General features: G+C 58.9%; 2 long non-coding RNA genes across 2 annotated transcripts; one reads left to right on the top strand and one right to left on the bottom strand.

Moving 5' to 3' along the window:
• Window positions 1-4,696: 4,696 nt before the first annotated feature.
• Window positions 4,697-5,516, bottom strand: LOC114673015 (uncharacterized). Its single transcript, XR_013407443.1, has 2 exons — window positions 5,185-5,516; window positions 4,697-4,904 (listed from the first exon to the last, which is right to left on the bottom strand). It is a non-coding gene; the product is annotated as an uncharacterized LOC114673015 (long non-coding RNA).
• A 1,436-nt stretch (window positions 5,517-6,952) lies between these two features.
• On the top strand, window positions 6,953-13,233 carry LOC144336051 (uncharacterized). The gene is made up of 2 exons (XR_013407451.1): window positions 6,953-10,710; window positions 10,762-13,233. It is a non-coding gene; the product is annotated as an uncharacterized LOC144336051 (long non-coding RNA).
• The last annotated feature ends 3,753 nt before the right edge of the window (window positions 13,234-16,986 follow it).

The following is a 16,986-nucleotide window of genomic DNA, read 5'->3' as shown; positions in this document are numbered from 1 at the left end:
GAACTCCTGACCTCGTGATCCACCCACTTCAGCCTTCCAGGGTGCTGGGATTACAGGCGTGAGCCACCGCACCCAGCTAATTTTTTTGTATTTTTAGTAGAGACGGGGTTTCACCATGTTGGCCAGGTTGGTCTCGAACTCCTGACCTCGTGATCCACCCACCTCAGCCTCCCAGGGTGCTGGGGTTACAGGTATGAGCTGCCGCGCCCAGCCTCTCACTGTGGTCTTGATGTGCATTTCCCCGGTGGTGAGGGATGGTGAGGATTTTTCATGTGCTCGTTGGCCATTCGTGTGTCTCCTTGTGAGAAATGTCTGTTCACATCCTTGGCCTTTTGGATCATGTTTGTAGTTGATGAATTTGCAGAAGCCCTTTATATAGTCTGAATATTAATCCCTTATCTGGTAGATAATTTGCGAGTATTTTCTCGCATCCTATGGGTTGTCTTTTCACTTTATTGATAGTGTCCTTAGATGCACAGAAGGCTTTCATTGGGATGAGGTCTGATCTATATTCCTTTTATTTCCTGTGCTTTTGATGTTGTATCCAGGAAATCATTTGCTTCACTAAATCCTGCTCATCCCTGACCCGCGCCCCCTAGTATAAAATAGTCCTCCTGGCCATTCTGTCCTGTCACACCTGACCTTCCTTTCCAGGGCGAGCCACGCTCTCTGGGTCTGTACAGCCCCGTCTCTCCACTCGGGATTCTGTCCTGTTGCACCTGACCTTCCTTTCCAGGGCAAGCCACGCTCTCTGGGTGTGTACAGCCCTGTCTCTCCACTCGGGATTCTGTCCTGTCGCACCTGACCTTCCTTTCCAGGGCGAGCCGCGCTCTCTGGGTCTGCACAGCCCCGTCTCTCCACTCGGGATATGCACCCCGCAGGCAGAGGCCTTGTCTATTTTGTTCCTCATAGAAATCCCTTCTGGCTTGAACATTCTTGGCTCTGGGTTTTGCTCTTCAGAATTTTCGTTCTCTAAGAATCACAGAATGTTAGCGCAGATGTAGAAAGAAGAAAAAAACAGGAATGCTCTTTGCAATAAGAACGGACTGCTTCACATCCAAGGGAATCAGCATGACTCTTACACCCCAGGGGTGTTTTTGGATCTTCTGGATCTGAGAGGCGATCTCTACCCTCTCCTTTGCCTTCAGGGGTCCAGGCTGGAAGGAGAAGGTGAAGGGCAGAGAGTGCTGAACTGCTTGGACAAAACGTGAAAGGGTTTTCTCAGACATCCTGGGAGAGAGGAGGTGAGAGCCCATGGAACCAGAAGTTAGGGGAAGAAAAGAGGTGATGGGGTCAAGAAGGGCAGAGAGAGACAGCTGAGGTCACAGCTGGGGTCACAGGGAGATGCCCCAGGTTGTCACCGGTAAAGTGCAGTCCCCATTACTCCAAACAACAGCAAATGCCTGCTGCCCAGACGGCCCGTGAGAACGATGCTTCACAGGAATGAAGGAACTAGGTTGTGTCTAGCTTAGACCACCCACTGAGTCCCCCTTGGAAGTTGGAAGTGCACAGGGAGCCAGCAGGGGGAATGGGGATCCTCCCTGACCCTGGGCTTCCACCACACGGGTGGAATATGTCACCCCAAATCCATGCCCACCCAGAACCTGTGACTACGGCTTTCTTTGGAAATAGGGTCTTTGCAACTGTAATCAAGTTAAGATGAGGTCAGGCTGGATTGGGTTGGGCCCTAAGTCCAGTGATTGGGGCCCTGATGAGAAGAGGAGAGGACACAGCCGCACGCTTGGGAAGGACACTGCAGGACGACAGAGGCAGAAGTTGCAGTGATGTCTCTGAACCAAGGGACACCAAGGATTGCCAGCAGCCACCAGAAGCAAAATGGGAGGCGTGAAACAGACTCTCCCTCCGAGCCTCCAGAGGGAACCAGCCCTGCTGACCGCTTGACTGTGGACTTCTGCCTTCCAGAACTGCCAGAGGATGAGTTCCGAGGCACCTAGTTGGTGATATTTGTTTCGGCAGCCCAGGACAGTGGAGCATCCTTAGGCCGGGGGAATGGGGAGTACTAGGCGGCTGACTGGGCTGGCCGTGGGGTCTGTCTCCAGTTGAGGGCTGATCCTGTTTCAAGAAGGGGCCAGACCCACTTCGGGTGGGGCAGAGGCCAGGGTCGGAGCTCTCCAGGGCTCCGGGGTGTCCAGGCTGCTGGCCCCTCGGCACCTGGCGGTAGAAAGGGGAGGCCTAGGGGCTGTCTGGTCCAAGCCTCGTGTGCATTCTGCACCCACCAGCAGCCAGCTTTGGTCTTGGAGCAGAACCAACGGCCCACAGTGGGGTCACTGACACCAAAGAACATCTGAGGAGCCCTGTGGGAACCATACGACCCCAGGAAAAATGCACCAGCATTTCACCCACTCTCCCTGTTGTGGGAATTCGGTGGTAGATGGGCAGAGGGACCAGAAGACCCTAGGGTTCCAGTAGGTGGAAAGGTGGAAAGGAAAGGGGCAGTAAGAGCCACCAAGGGGACAGTGCGGGGATGGAGAGACAGTGGCAAGGCCACAGGGCCGGACTCAGCCACATGGGTCCCTGAGGCGGAGGCTCCAGGCAGGGACCCGGTGACCATGAAGGGTCCGAAGGAGGAAACTGCTCAGCCACACAGGAAACCAGTTTGTCAGGAATAGTGTGGACAAGAAGGGCAGTGGCAGGTGAGTCAGAGGCAGCTGAAGGTCAGGTGACACCCAGGTCTTGAAAAAGAGAAGAGCCACCTGCCCTGGCATCACTAGTCACTGGCCTGGAGGCAATTTCATGGCTAAGCTATGTCATTGAACACCAACACCAGACAAGACCGCTGTGTGCCCGAGATGGAGCAAGATACACAGGATCATGTCGGAGCATAGGCAGAACACAAGCATCAGCTGGACCTCAAGGATCACCAAACCACCCCGTCCTGGCTAATTTGAGTGACCGCTGCTGCTTGATCAATTTCAGCTTCAGCTGCGCTTTGTTCTTCCTGCCTTCTAGATAAAAGTTATCAAGACACCCAGCTGTGGAGTCAGCCCTGCTGCCTTGAGCCTCTCCCAACTCCTCCTCCCTCCATGTTCTCCCAACACGAGGAGCCTTGTGGGTCCTTCCTAACACCCTCTCACAGCAACCAGTCAATAAACGTGGCTTGATTTCACTGCAGCGCGTTCCTGGGGTCTTTGGTTGGATGGTGATGGACACTTTGGTTTTATTCTGAATGATAATGAAAGCCACTGGGTGGCTGTGAGCAGAGGAGAAGTGGAAGTGATTTTGGAGACACTTTCTGGGGAGTAGCCAGGAGGTTGTGTCTGGGGGTGGAGGTGAAGGCAGCTGCGGAAGATCCTCTGTGGCTCTCGGGGTGGGGCGGGCAGGAGGAGAACACGCAGATGGCCTCTCTGTGCCAGAACTGCTTTCCAGGAGCTTCTGACAGGAGAGGGCAGTTGCAGAGAGCTGGACAGGGCTGTTGCTCCAGCAGCTCCAGGCAGCCTGGCGAGGCTGAGCAGCCAGCCAAGAAGGGAAGAGGCGCCCACTGCCACTGCCACTGCCACCCCAACTCCCTCTGGGCAGAGGAGCCGCCACACTCAAGCTAGCCTTTAAGACAAGAGTTGAAGGGAAAGGCAAAATCAACCCGGCTCTGCAGGCACCAAGGAGCCAGGACACGTGAAGGCTGTGCAATCCATTCCCCAGATGTCTGATGTGGGCGGCAGCATGAAAGGCTGCTTGGAGGGGCGGTGAGGTCATTCCCACAATTCTGGAGAAGGGTCAGGGGACTGTGTGCTCAGCAGGTGGTGCTGAGGGGCCAGACTTGTGGATCGCTGACAGCTGGGTCAGAGGGGGTGCTCACCGGGAGGGGTGTCCCCGACCACCCACCCCAGTTCACACTGCTTCTGGCTTGTGCCCAGGAGAACAAGCTAGCCTTCCAGGGGGCCAGGGCGACAGTGGGCATCCTCGTGCTGCCTGCTACGGTGAGACACGTGGGACACGTGTGTAGGCGCCTCTCCTCCTTTGATTACTAGTGCTGGGGGGGCTCCCCAGAGGTCCCCAGGAAGTGCAGAGGGAAAGGCTTGGCATCCATCCTTGCTGCCTCTCTCCTCCACCAGACTGCTTCCCCTCCTTCTCCCAGGACCTGGCCGCACCTGGAGGGTGGAGCCCTCCATTGGGCCCGCTTGCTCGAACTCCCCTTCCTCCCCTGCACTAGTAGGTCCCTCAGGCCTCCTGGGGACACTCTCCCCCAATCCCCCACCTCACCCCCTCACTCCTGACCTAGAAGAAGGTCAGAAGAATTTGGTACCATGGAAAGGAACATGGGGCATGGAGCACTTGAGGACACTCCCGGGACCCCCTCTGCAGGGGAAGGTGGAGCTTTGGGGCTAGAGGCTACAACAGCACCAGCCAGCTCAGTGCACATTTGTCTGAGTCCTGAGTCCCCGTGTTGCTGTGAATGTGCTGAAGGGGTGAGGCAGGGATGTGCTGTTAGGGAGGAAAGGGAACTCTTCGTGAGTCACATTTCAGACGCCTCCATTCCCATTCATACATTAGGGTCTGTGGGGGACTGGGGCACGTCAATATATTGTTAGACAAAAAATGTATATGCAATATAAATGCATTAAGAAAAAAAGACTCGAGGAAACTATTCTTAAATGTTAATAGTGGTTCTATGTGGCAGTGGGATCGGATTTTTATACAGTACTTTCATGTTTTCCAAATTTTCTACACCAAGCACGTGTTAGTTATATAATTTAAAACTTATTTATTTATTTTTAAACCAAATTCTCCAGCCAACTGTGCTTTTCTCCAGTTGCAGTAACTTTCCTTTCAGTCAGGTTTCTGGGTGAATTCAAAGAACAAGGCGGCCTCCCAAGCCCACATCATGTCACGTTCATATTTTCATTCTTCCTTCGTTGGGCCGGCTCTGTGGAGGCCGAGCGCTGGGGCTGGGGTGAGAATGGTGTCCCTGTACTTAGGGAGTTTCCAGCTAGCGGCCTTCTCCCGCTTCTCAACCCATCCCCTTCCCTGTCCACCAAGGTCGGGCTCTGACGGGAGCGGGCCGCCCCCTGCCTGATAGGTGTGGCCTAGGGAACCTGGGCTGCCCAATCGCCCTCCTCCTTTCCCCTGCGGCAGACCCCAGCTCTGAGCTTGGGGGGCAGGGAGGCCGAAGGGGCCTGTTAAACGCTGGGTGCTGGGAAGCCGCCCCCTCCAGGGAGCCCTCCGGACCTCAGGCCAGGGCTGGAAGCGAAGTGAGGCTGGAGACCAGGGAAAATGGGCGGCCGGGGGCGGCGCGCATCTCGGTAAGGAGCCGGGCGGCGGGGGACAGAAGCTCCGGGAGGGCGGCCGTGGCTTCTCCGCCTCCAGGGCGGCGGGCCGGGGCGGGTGTCAGAAGGCTCTGATTGGGCTTTCTGCGGCCCCGCTTCCACCGCCCCCAAACTCCCCAAGAGCTGCGGACAGCAGCAGAGCGCCCGCGACACAGGGGCGCGCCGCGCGGGAGCGGAGGAAAAGCTGGGGCCAAGGCCCGAGCGCAGAGGCGCCGCCGCGCGGGCTCCGGGAACGCGGACGCAGGGCGGGGTTGCCACGGCAACGCAGGCAGGAGCGCGGCGATTGGCGGAGCCGCGGAGAGGCGGGACTCGGGAGGCGTCTCGCGAGTGTTAGGCTTCGCGGGCTTCCGGCCTGTGCTGGCCGCGGGGACGGACGAGTCTAGGCTTCCGGCCTGGGCCGTGTGGGTTTTCCCATCTCATCGCGTTTCTGGGCGCCAGGCACTAGGCGGGCCGGCCGGGCTGGCGCGAGGCCGCTGGCGGGGAGAGTGCCCGGCGACGGCCCCGAAGCAGCCCTGGAGGTGGTAGCCGGGGACGCCGAGGTCAGGGAGGAGACCAATCCGAGCGCCGCCCGTCGGGGCCCTGTCGCCTCTCCCGCCTCGTCCGGTCCCGTCGGGCCGCCTTTAAATGCCCGGCGCCTCGCACCTGCTAACAAAACGGCCTTTAAATGCCCGGCGCCTCGCACCTGCTAACAAAACAAGCTCCTGCTGTTCCCCAGCTCCGTAAATGGCGCCCCTGGCCCTCCCCAGTTCTCAGGCAGAGCCTTTGCGGCCTCCCTGACCCCTAACACCCCGCATCCAGCCCGGCAGTATGTCCTGTTGGCTGTGCCTTCGAAATTTACCCAGACCTGACCTCTCTTCTCCCACCTCTGCCACCGCCCTGCTCTGAGCCGTCTTTTCCCGCCGAGATGACTGCAGTAACCTCTCAGCTGGGTCTCCCCGCCGCCCCCTTCCCCTCCCGAGTCTCCTCAACACAGGAGCCTGAGCGATCTCGGAAAGTACAGGAGGTCATGCCCCAGTGTGGTTCCACTTCCCTGGGTTTAAGTCAAGGTCCTCACCGTGCCTTCCGGCCTCCCTGGTCTCTGCGCCGTGGACTTCGGTCCTCCCTGCTCCGTCCTGCCTCAGGGCCTTTGCACCTGCTGTTCCCGCGGCCTGAAACGCTCCTCCCCTGAAATCTGTGACTCTCACTTAGTGAAGCGACCACCTATTAAAAACCGTGCCCCCTTCCTACACAGATGCCTCTGTCATACGGGGTTACATCCCCATAAACCCATCATAGGTTAAAGCGTTGTAAGGCAATTTACGGTGTGTTTATCCGGATGTAATCCCATCCGTAAGCGGAGTATACTGAATGTGTATGGCGTTTGCACCACGGCAAAGCCAAAATGTAAATCAAACTCGAAGTCCAGGGCGGCCTGTCGCCTGTACTCCCTTGCTTTCCCTCCCCAGCTCTTAGCGCCATCCAACATCGTTGATAATGTAATTTGATGTGTATTGTCTGAAAGCACCAAGACGGCACAGTTTCTCTCTTACTCAGATCCCAGTGGCTGCTCGGTAAACACTGTAGACTGAGGGGGTGTATAGGAGTCTTTTTTCCTCTCCCTCTTCCTCCTCCTCAGGAATGGGTGAAGATGAAGTCCTGTAAGGCAGGAGCTGGATCAAAGAAATGTCCCTGGTCTTGTCTGTGTGCAGGCTGTTGTTTGAGGACTCTGCTCCAGTTCTAGCAGCGATCGGTGGCTCCCTTAGGTGACTCTCCAGAAGGAAGGGTGCCAGCATGGACTGGTGCCTGCTTGCCAGATGCCCCGAACAGCTCATTCCTCAGGAGGCCAGGGGCACCTCAGGAAGTCCTGTCAGATGCAGTCACTCTCAGAACCCTCTGGGCTGAAAGATGTCATTGATTTATGCTGGCAGTCCTGTGCAGCACTGTGCTAGGTGTTAAATTGGCTGAAGAACACCTGCTATTACCCTCAAGGCCCCTTAGTCTGGTGGGAGGGAATGATGGGGAAGAGGCCGTGTGGAAGGCACAGAGAAGGAGAAGAGTGGGATCAATTTCCAGGGTGGGGTCTCTGGAAGTCCTCTCAGGGGTCCCCGGGGGGCATTTCTGCCTACAGCAGCAGGTGTAAGGTGTGAGCCATGGATGGGAAGGGAAGGAGCCAGCCATTGTTGATCGATTCCTCTGTGCTAGATGGGGCTCTAGATGTCAAGCTCACATTTACACAATTAGCCTTCCTTTACAGAGCAGAAAACAGGCTCAGAAAGCCCCTGACCCAGATTACACCACTAGTAAATTCAGGATTCAGGTCTTCAGCTGAGCTCTTCGTGGCCGGGAAGCCCGTGCTTTTCCCAGGGCGCGATGCCACTTTCCAGGCTGGAAGCCAGACAAGTATCCGGGGCTGCCTGGAATTGCATGCAAATGTCCGGACAGCCGGCTTCCTCGTGGGCCCTGGCGCTGGCAGAGGAGCTCTTTGCCGGGCATGTGGCTTGGGCAGGCCAGGGCAGCCATCTGCCAGCCAGCCTTGTGGCGAGGAGGCCATAGGCCACCCTGCAACCAGATGCTCCTGGGCCAGTCCTGGGCCCCCAAAGGCACTTCCTTCAGGAGACAGAGTCACCTGGCTCCTCTCTTCCCTCTCATCCAGTTCCAAAGTCAGGGGTTCCAGGGCTGTGTCAGCAAGGGGCCATTCTGACCACTGTCCTTCTGTCATGGAGCATTGTGGCCAGGGATGGACATCTGGTCTGCATTGACCCCCATGGCCAGGACATCTGTGGCCCCACGGAACTCAGTGGCAAGGAGAGTCGGCAGCAGGGAAAGGCCACGCTCTGCAGTGTGCCTGCCAGGTGGCAGAGGATCCCTGACACAGCCCAGCTGGCATCTGCCCTTGCCACTGAGGCTTCCTGAGGGCAGCCCCCAAGGGTCCTGCCATGCAAGGGCTCCCCTTCTGCCAGGCAGTGGCTGCTTAGACTGAGGGAGGGAGGAGCTGGGAGTTGACCATGACTGATGGTGCCAGGCCGGTGGGATCTGGAGCCCACAGATGGTGGAGGATGGGGCACAGCTCCCACCCCTTGCCTGTGACGTGCCCTGCCGGCGGGCAGAGCCATCCAGCCTGCTCTGTAGAAGTTGGAGATACAGACTGGCAGAGGGAGAAGCAGAAGAGACAGCGTCATTTTACAGAAGGGAAAGCTGAGACCCTGAGTGGGGGTGGATATGCATGGATGCCCCGTGGGCTTCTCGTGTTTACTCCTCGGCACAGGGCCCTATTTTTCAATGGAGGAATTAGGGCTTGAAGGAAATGAAGTGATGTTTCCAGGGTCCCCTGGCTAAGCCAGTTATCTGGTCCTGGCCGGTGCAAATCTGAGAGGGGGACTAAGCAAGCCCTCAGGCCAGATCCCGGGTTTGCTCCCTCAGCCACAGCAGGGAAGAGTTGACCTGAGGCAGCAGGCCCAGGATCGAGGGTGATGCTCCTCCCAGAAGCAAGACGTGGTGAGGTCCCAGATGGGCTGGGAAGGTGGCATGAGGGCTTGGTTCAAGGGAGCCTGCTGGCTGGCCTCCAATATCCACCTGGGAACAGCCCCCCAGGTGTGCCCCTCGAGCTGCTAACCCCTAATCTGGCCACCCCGCAACTCGCTCCTCAGCACTCCAGTGGTCAGGGTGTCCCCTTCCCTGCTCCCTCCCTGCCCCTCCTCTTGGCAGCAGCAACCGAGGCCTCCAGCAGGCCAGAGGTCTTCCCACAGTCTCCTGGGCTTCCTGCCCAAGGCAGGGGCTGATCTCTCAGGGATGGGTGGGACTTCCGGCTGTGCCGTCGGCAGTTCCTGGCTGTATCAGTTAGCTTTGACTGTGTAACACATCACCCCGAAACCTAGAGGCTTCACACGACTACCATCTCTTATGCCTCACAGATCCCTGGGTTGCCTGACCAGTTCTGGCGTGGGTTTCCCTGCTCAGGGGGCAGCTCCCTGAGCCCGGAGCCCTTCTGCAGAGCTGCCACCTGCAGCCTGCATGCCGGTTCTCACCACACTGTGTCCCCGCCCTTCCAGCCCATGGAGTCACACATCGCCACCCAGCCCCCAAGGACACACTCGTGGAACCCCCAGCCAGGCGTCCAGACTAAGCCACCAGGGTGGCTCCTCTCAGCCCCACTCCTGACCAAAGCTTCCTGCCTATCAAGCGTGGGGACCACCTGCAGGCATCTCTGTCCTCAGTGCCACTCCGGATGCAGAGGGGAGCCTCCACCTTCCCTGGCATTGTCACCGTCAGCCTTAACAATAGTTTGACTTGGTTAAGCTCCTCCAAGGGCCAGGGAGGCCAGGCTGGGGCAGGAAGGAGCAGCCGGCACCAGGTAACTGTGACAGAGCAGACAGCCAATGGGCAGAAGAGAGGTGCCCCCTGTCGAGACCAGAGAAGGCGTCATGGGGTGAGGAAGGGTCTGATCCCAAGGTAGGAGGAAGCATCCTGGGTCCCAGGGTCCCTTGAGCAATCTGCATTGTAAGGGAGGGTCCCTCTGGGGCCAGGAGATACATCAGGCAGTGGTGGAAAGACTGCATTTGGGGGCCAGATCTGAAGGGCCCTGGAAGCCAGGCTGAGTCGTCTGCCTTTGCGAGCGATGGGGAAGCGTTGACGGGCTTTGAGCCCGAGCCTGCCAGGAGCACAGCGGAGCTTCAGGAAGCAGCTTTCCAGTAAGTGCCGGGAGCCTTCTTGGAAGCAGGCAGAGGATGAATTATAAATAAACAAACCAGAACCCTGCAGCGGCGTGGGCCGGGTGGGAAGAGGGGAGAGACCGGAGGCAGGGCCTCACTTAGGTGCTAAGGCAGCCCCTCGCCTGGCCGCCACCAGCCTTCCCACCCTGCCCTGCACCCCGGCCTCGGGGACTCAATGGCCTCCCTGCTCGGGGCATTGGCGGGGACCTCAGGCTTCTAGGGCCAACTTTGGCCAGGCTGCAGAGGGGAGGCCTAGGGTAGACCCCCTCTGTGGGATTGGGAGGCCCCCCTGCCTCTCACAACTCCAGGGGTGCAGGCCCAAGTCTCTCTCACACCAAAACAGGCCCCGTGGCCACTCATCCGTGTGGGAGGTGTCTCACCAAATGTTTGAAGGGGAAAAAAAATCCCATTTTCTAAGGTGTTTTTTTCCTTTCTATTTTTTGATTATTTTTCTAGATGACTTCATTTCTAAGAAGGGGGTAGTGGAGAGAAGGAGGACAGGGGGAGGGAGGACTTGGGCCCTGAGGAGGCCGCTGGGGACCGGAGCAGCGTGGGGGGAGGAGAGCGAGAGGCAGGCCCAGGGAAAGCCCAGGCCTCTTCAGTCTGGGGAATGGGGGGCTGGTGTGACTCAAGCCCAGGTGTGTCCCAAACCCAGGTGTGTCCCGAGCCCAGGTGTGACTCGAGCCCAGGTGTGACCCAAACCCAGGTGTGTCCTGAGCCCAGGTGTGACCCAAGCCCAGGTGTGTCCCAAACCCAGGTGTGTCCCGAGCCCAAGTGTGACCCAATCCCAGGTGTGTCCCGAGCCCAGGTATGACCCGAGCCCAGGTGTGTCCAGAGCCCAGGTATATCCTGAGCCCAGGTATGTTTAGAGCCCAGATGTGACCCAAGCGCAGGTGTGTCCCAAGCCCAGGGGCCTCCAGTGCTGGCTGTGAGCCCATCTCCCTCCTGATCTCCCACGGGCCTGCTGACCACCTGCGCTCCCACGAGGCCCTGTGGGGAGGTCGGCTCTCCTCCAGCAGGAGGGGAAGGGTTTTCAGGCCTTCACCCCAGATTTCTGGCGTGTGATGCCCCCACCCCCAACCTGTCCCAGTGGCAGAGCTGAGAGCAGTTCCCCATCCCATACACCACCTGGAACCGGCAGAACCTACTCTGGCCGGCTTAATGGAACCCAGTACAGGATATTAAGAGGCTCATAGAACCTTCCAGAGAGCCTCGGCAGCCACACAGCCAGGAACAATGGCCCGACCGTGCAGTCTCCCCCACCGGGCATGGACCCAGCAGCCCACACCTACTATTCTGAAAGCCAGGGCCCCACCACCATCCCCACTGGTCAAGGTGTTCTGGAGGCATCAGCTTCCTGGCATTGCGCACCTCTGAGGCCAAGGCTGGCAGGGGTGAGTGGAGCTGGCTCCTGTGCCTGGGCTGAGGCTGCAAGGGAGGCAGGCCCAAGCACAGGACAGTGCTCACAAGGTGGTGGCCACCCCAGCACTCCCTGAGCCCTCGAAAGACTTTCCCAACCCCAATGCCCAGCAGTCTGCCGGGCTAGAGAGACAGGGAGGGAGGCTGTGTCCCTCTCCTGGGGCTGCCATAACAAATGACCATCACCTTGAAATCAACCGACATTTATTCTCTAACAGGTTTGGAGACCAGACTTCCAAAACCCTTCTGGAGGCTCTGGGGGGTCCCTGTCCCAGGCTGCTTTCCCAGCTTCCATGGGTGCTGGGGACCTCGGCACTCCTTGGCCTGTGGATGCATCTCTCCCACCTCTACCTTCCCCTGTGGGCCTCAAATCTCCCTCTGCCTTTCTCTTTTGAGGACACTTGTCATTGGATTTGGGGTCAACCCTTCATGCAGGGTTATTTTATCTTGAAATCTTTAACTTTATTCCATCTGCAAAGACTAATTCCAAAAAAGGTCACATTTTGAGGTTCTGGGTGGACACCTCTTTTTGGGACCACCATTCGGGGCCCTACCACGGGCATGAGAAATGGGCACAGGACAGGCAGAGGGGGAGGGAGGAGGAGAAGAGGGAAGGACATGGGTGTTGGCTGGGACTGCTGGGGCAGGAGGAGCCAACTGCCTTGGGACTGTCGTCCTAGACGTGGGGTTGTCTGTCCTCTTACACCTGGGCCTGCTCGCCACTGCCAGATGGTGTTTCCCACCACCCTGGCCTCCTCACCATTGCCTGGCATGTCCCAGTTCTAGATGCCATGAGCGCCCCACTCCACCCTCCAACAGCTTCCAGACCCCCTCCGAGCCTCAGAGTCCTGGGTTCTCCTGAGTCCCAGAGGCAAGAGAAGCTGCCCCATTCATCCAACCCAAGCCAGCCTCTTTCTTGGGTCACTGAAAGGAGAGTAAGCCCCACCATCCCCTCATCTCCCAACTCCCCATAGCCCAAGACTCTTCTTTCTCCTCCCCAAATCTCCTCCTGTGGTGTTTAAGCCATTTCTTCTGACGAGGCTCCCAGGGACGGAGACCTGTCAAGGTGCACGGGGCCATGGGTCAGACTGGGGCATGAAAATGTCTGCACACACTCTGATGTTCCTGTAGTCTCGCCTTTGAGGGAGACCCAAATTCCATTTCAGGGATGAGGAGAGAGGTTTAATACCTTGCTCCAGAGTTCACAAAGACAAACCTGGACTTGAACCTGAAATGACTAACTCCAGCTGTGACTGTTTTCTCTGATTCCACCACAGGGGCTCAGTCCCATGAGGAATACTGTCCCTGCTGAAATCCTTCTGGGGACAGGGAACTCGCCACCTCACAAAACACGGGCTAAGGCCAGGTGCGGTGGTTCATGCTTGTAATCCCAACACTTTGGGAGGCCAAGGTGGGAGGACTGTTTGAAGCCAGGAGTTCGAGACCAGCCTGAGCAACATCTCAAGACGCTCTACTATATATGTGTGTGTGTGTACACACACACACACTAGCTGGGCGTGGTGGCGCACACCTGTAGTCACAGCTACTTGGGAGGCTGAGGCAGGAGGATTGCTTGAACCTAGGAGGTCAAGACCAGCCTAGGCAACATAGTGAGACCCCGTCCCTACTTTTTTTTTTTTTTTTTTTTTTTTAATTAGCTGGGTGTGGTGGCATGTGCCTATGGTTCCAGATACTTGGGAGGCTGAGGCAGGAAGGTTGCTTGAGCCCAGGAGGTTGAGGCTGCCACGAGGCGAGATCGCACCACTGCACTCCAGCCTGGGTGACAGAGTGAGACCCCATCTCAAGAAAAAACAAAATAAAACAAAACAAACAAACGAAAAAAACTGTGGGCTCTACCAATAGTCCCAAATGCCAAGAAAGCTTCCTTCATGGAGGGAAAGCCCTTCTCTCTCCATGGAACTCAGCCCACTGGCCTTGGCGATGGGCAGCGCTCCTGGCATGCAAGTCTTCTCCAAGACAAATTCTCTTTTCTTAGCCCGCCCTTAAAAAGTAGGGCTCTGGGCCCCTCCCCCCAGGAGGGTTTCTCTCCCCCCAGGAGGGTGTCTCCCCCCAGGAGGGTTTCTCTCTCCCCAGGAGGGTGTCTCCCCCCAGGAGGGTTTCTCTCCCCCTAGGAGGGTTTCCGGCCCAATCTGCAACGTCAAGTACCCGCCGTGTCTTTGGGTTGTGAGGCAGCTGGGGAGGGTGACTTTGGACAGGTGTCCCGGGCACTGTGCCCCAGTCAGGTGCAACTAAGGGATGGGCTGTGCCTACTTTGAAGGTGACAGAATCTGTCTGCCCAGGGCCACAGTCCAAAGGTGAGGCCCTTTTGGGGTGCCTGTCGTGGCATCTGGTCATCAGCCACCTTGGCCCCTGCAAGCTGGGGCTACCCATGGGCACTCCTGAACAAGGCCTGAGAGGGACCTGCCAGTGTCCGGGAGCCACTCTGCCAAGACTCAGGGGCGATGTCATACTTTGGAAAAGAAAAAGGAAAAAAAATAAAAGGCAACCACCAACAAACTGAGAGGCTGAGTCACAGCCAGGCGGAGGCATCTGTCAAATCCAAGAGAGCCATGGTGGGGATGGGGGCCCCCTTAGGCTTGGAGGGGGAAGGGGTACAGAGGGGCCACCTGCCCCGCTTTCCTGCACTTTTGGAGGCACCAGGCAGCCTCTCCTGGAGGACATGTGCCCTTCCAGTGGGGTGCTCTGGTCAGGGAGTCCAAGGGGTTGAGCAGACCTTGGGCTCAAATTCCAGCTCAACCATTCATCGGCCCCTAGCCGGGGCCAGCCACCCCAGCTTGCTCAGCCTCAGTCTCCTCTTCTGTCTAGTGGACATAAGGGCGGCTCTCAGAATTCTTGTGCCAATTACAGAAGAGCTGAGTGCTCAGAGCACCCTCCGGCATAGGACAGGGACCGAGCACAGACAACCGTGCCCTGTTTGCTGCCATCAGGAAAGAAAAGCCCCTCACCCCCGGAGCAGAGATGCTGGAGGGTTTGTCCGTGGGGTCCTCCTCTTTGCTTCAGGCCCTCCTGACACCCCAACAAATCAGCTTCCAAAGCTGTTGCTGGCCTTGGGCTGTTTCCTTGCCAACTCTCCCATACTCCCTCCTTCCTCGGGTCCCAGTACTCCTGAGGGGACTTGGATAGTGTGATGGGCTTTGGGGGCAGCAGGGGCAGGGCAGGATCTTCTACCCCGACCAGCATCCTGCCCAGTCTGGCAGGTCCCCTCACCATGGGGCTCCTGCTGTGGCCAGGCAGGGCCTGAGGAAAGCTGGCAGGCTCCGAAGTGGCCTTACTTAACACACAGCATGGCCCCAGCCTTTCCGGGAGCCACAGTCTTGGAGCAAGGGGCGGAGGTGTAGCCCACGTGCCCCGGATCAGTCTGGCAGGGTATGCTGGCGTCCCCTGAAAGGAGGCCCCTGCAGATGGCAGGCATCTGTGCGTGGAGGACGCCTTCATCCTGCCAAGGCACAGGGCTCCGGAGCGGGAAGGCACCCTCCAGACCATCCACACACACTCCTGGGGCCCGAGGCCTGGAGAAGGAAGGGACTTGCCCAGGGCCACCTGGCCAGGGGTGACAGGTCTCCCAGCTCTGATCAGGACCTCTAAGGCTCTGCATCCTCCAAGGCTGAGCCCAGGTCCCCTGAGCCTCTGGTCCAGGAACCCGCTGCACGGGCCTCTCCCCAACCCTGGAGCCCATGTGATCCCAGCCCCCCTCCCTCTGATGGCTCCCGGCTCCCCCACCGCGGCGGGTGCCTGCCTGTCCCGCCCCCGCGCTCCCGGCGGGGAGGGGTTCCTATGGCACCGCTTCCCCCGCACACACTTAGCTCACTGGCAGCCCGTCTGCCCCGAGACGGCAGCAGCAGATGCTTGGATGCACAGCGGTGCCTGCAACTTGGTCGGCCCAGCGCTTGTGGCGGGTGTGCACGCTGCCAGCCAAGGTGGGGGCCTGGGCCCTGAAATGCCCGCCCAGCTGGGGCAGAGGCCCCTCATCCAAGGCCAGGCTATAGAAAGATTAGGACACCCAGGTGCTTGCCAGTGCTGGGGACAGGGTGTCGGCAGAGCTGGAGTCAGAGCTGCCCTTGCAGCCCCTCCCCACCAGCTGCACCCTCACCTCCCTGACTCCCTGGGGAAGGCCCAAAGCATGCAGATTCTGCTCCCAGGCCCCAGCCACAAGGAGGAGGCTGGTGGGCACCACCCCGCAGGGGCTGCCACTGCCCGAAGTGCATGCCAAAGTTGGTGGCAGAGGGTCTGGAGCTTCCCAGCAGCACAGAGAGTTAGACCCTCAGCTGGGACTCAGAGACCAGGCCCCTTACCCTTAGCCTGCCTGAGCACCTCAGGCTCTGGTACCCCAGACCCACCCTCCAGGTTCTGCTCAGCGCCCTTCCTCTCTCTCCTGACTTCTCACTCCCACGAATGGGGGTGGGGGGCAGAGCTGGGTGCTAGGAGGTGGTGGCCACGGCCCCTGGATGCACATGGCCAGTGGGTGGATAGGCCTGGTTTCCATGGCAGCAGCCTCCAGCCCTGGGTTGGAAGAGGAGGGTGCTGAGGCCCCCAGAACCTGACCTTTGGCCGGGCTCTCCCCACGCCCTCCCCTGCTGCAGCAGCAGGGCTTTTCATGTGTGGGTCCCCAGCTGGGCATAGGAGGGCGAGCCCAGCATGGGGCAGGGGCCTAGGGGGCCATGCACTGGTGGCTGCAGTGCCCCCAGTGATATGGGGGTGGCACCACCTCCAATAAAACAGAAGACTCTGGCTAAGCCTGGAGCCCTGGGGACTTGGGCTTGACACTGGGCGGAACGTCCTGATTCCAGAAAGAATGAGAGCATCGCCAGGATCTGCTCCCAGGGCTGTTCACAGCCTCCAGCCCGGAGTCCCGGGTAAGAGGTGTGGGGAGGCGAAAGAGGCCTCAAGACAGGAGGGGTACAGCCTGCGGGGCGGAGTGAGGGGGCACCTCGTCTCCTTAGGACCCCAGTAGCCGAGCCCCCAGAAGCGTCTGAAAGCCACAGACTCCCAAGGAGCGGGCAGCCTCCCCTCCTCCCGGCACCCCCGCGGTGTGAGCTGCAGACACACAGGCACACCCGCACACATGCGCACGCCCCCGGGCCGCCTCTGCTCCCCTCGCGGCTCGCGTTTGTTTTGCTCAGGCAGGGCTGGAATGGGGACACGCTGCACTCTCGCAATTGGCAGTTTCCTCCAAGCCCCCCATGGAGGTGCCATATGTCTGCATCATGAATAGGCTTGAGGATCCGTGCCATGGCCTGGGGGGCTGGGAAGAGGCAGCTGCCAATCACCCCCAAGCAGGCAAGGGGAGGGGGCTACCAGAGGGGCAGGGTGGGGGCACAGGCAAAGGCCAGGGGACAGGGTGGGGCCAGGGCTTGGTCACTGGTTCTCACCAGGGTGGGACACATCCCAGGTGACCCAAGGGCCTTTGCTGAAGACAAAGCAAAACGCAAAAAGTCCTGGGCTTTGACCTTGATAAGTGACCAAAGTCCCCGAATCCTGCCCCTCGGCCTCTGGCCCATCCATGTGCCAGCCGTCAGCCCAAGCCACCTCCTCCAGGATGCCTCCCTCCTCCCTGTGCCTCTGCGCTGGCATGTGCA

This window comes from Macaca mulatta, chromosome 16 (assembly GCF_049350105.2).
Source record: "Macaca mulatta isolate MMU2019108-1 chromosome 16, T2T-MMU8v2.0, whole genome shotgun sequence".
Taxonomy (NCBI): domain Eukaryota; kingdom Metazoa; phylum Chordata; class Mammalia; order Primates; family Cercopithecidae; genus Macaca; species Macaca mulatta.
Note: the sequence above shows the minus strand (reverse complement) of the source record. Positions and strands in the feature narration are given on the sequence as shown.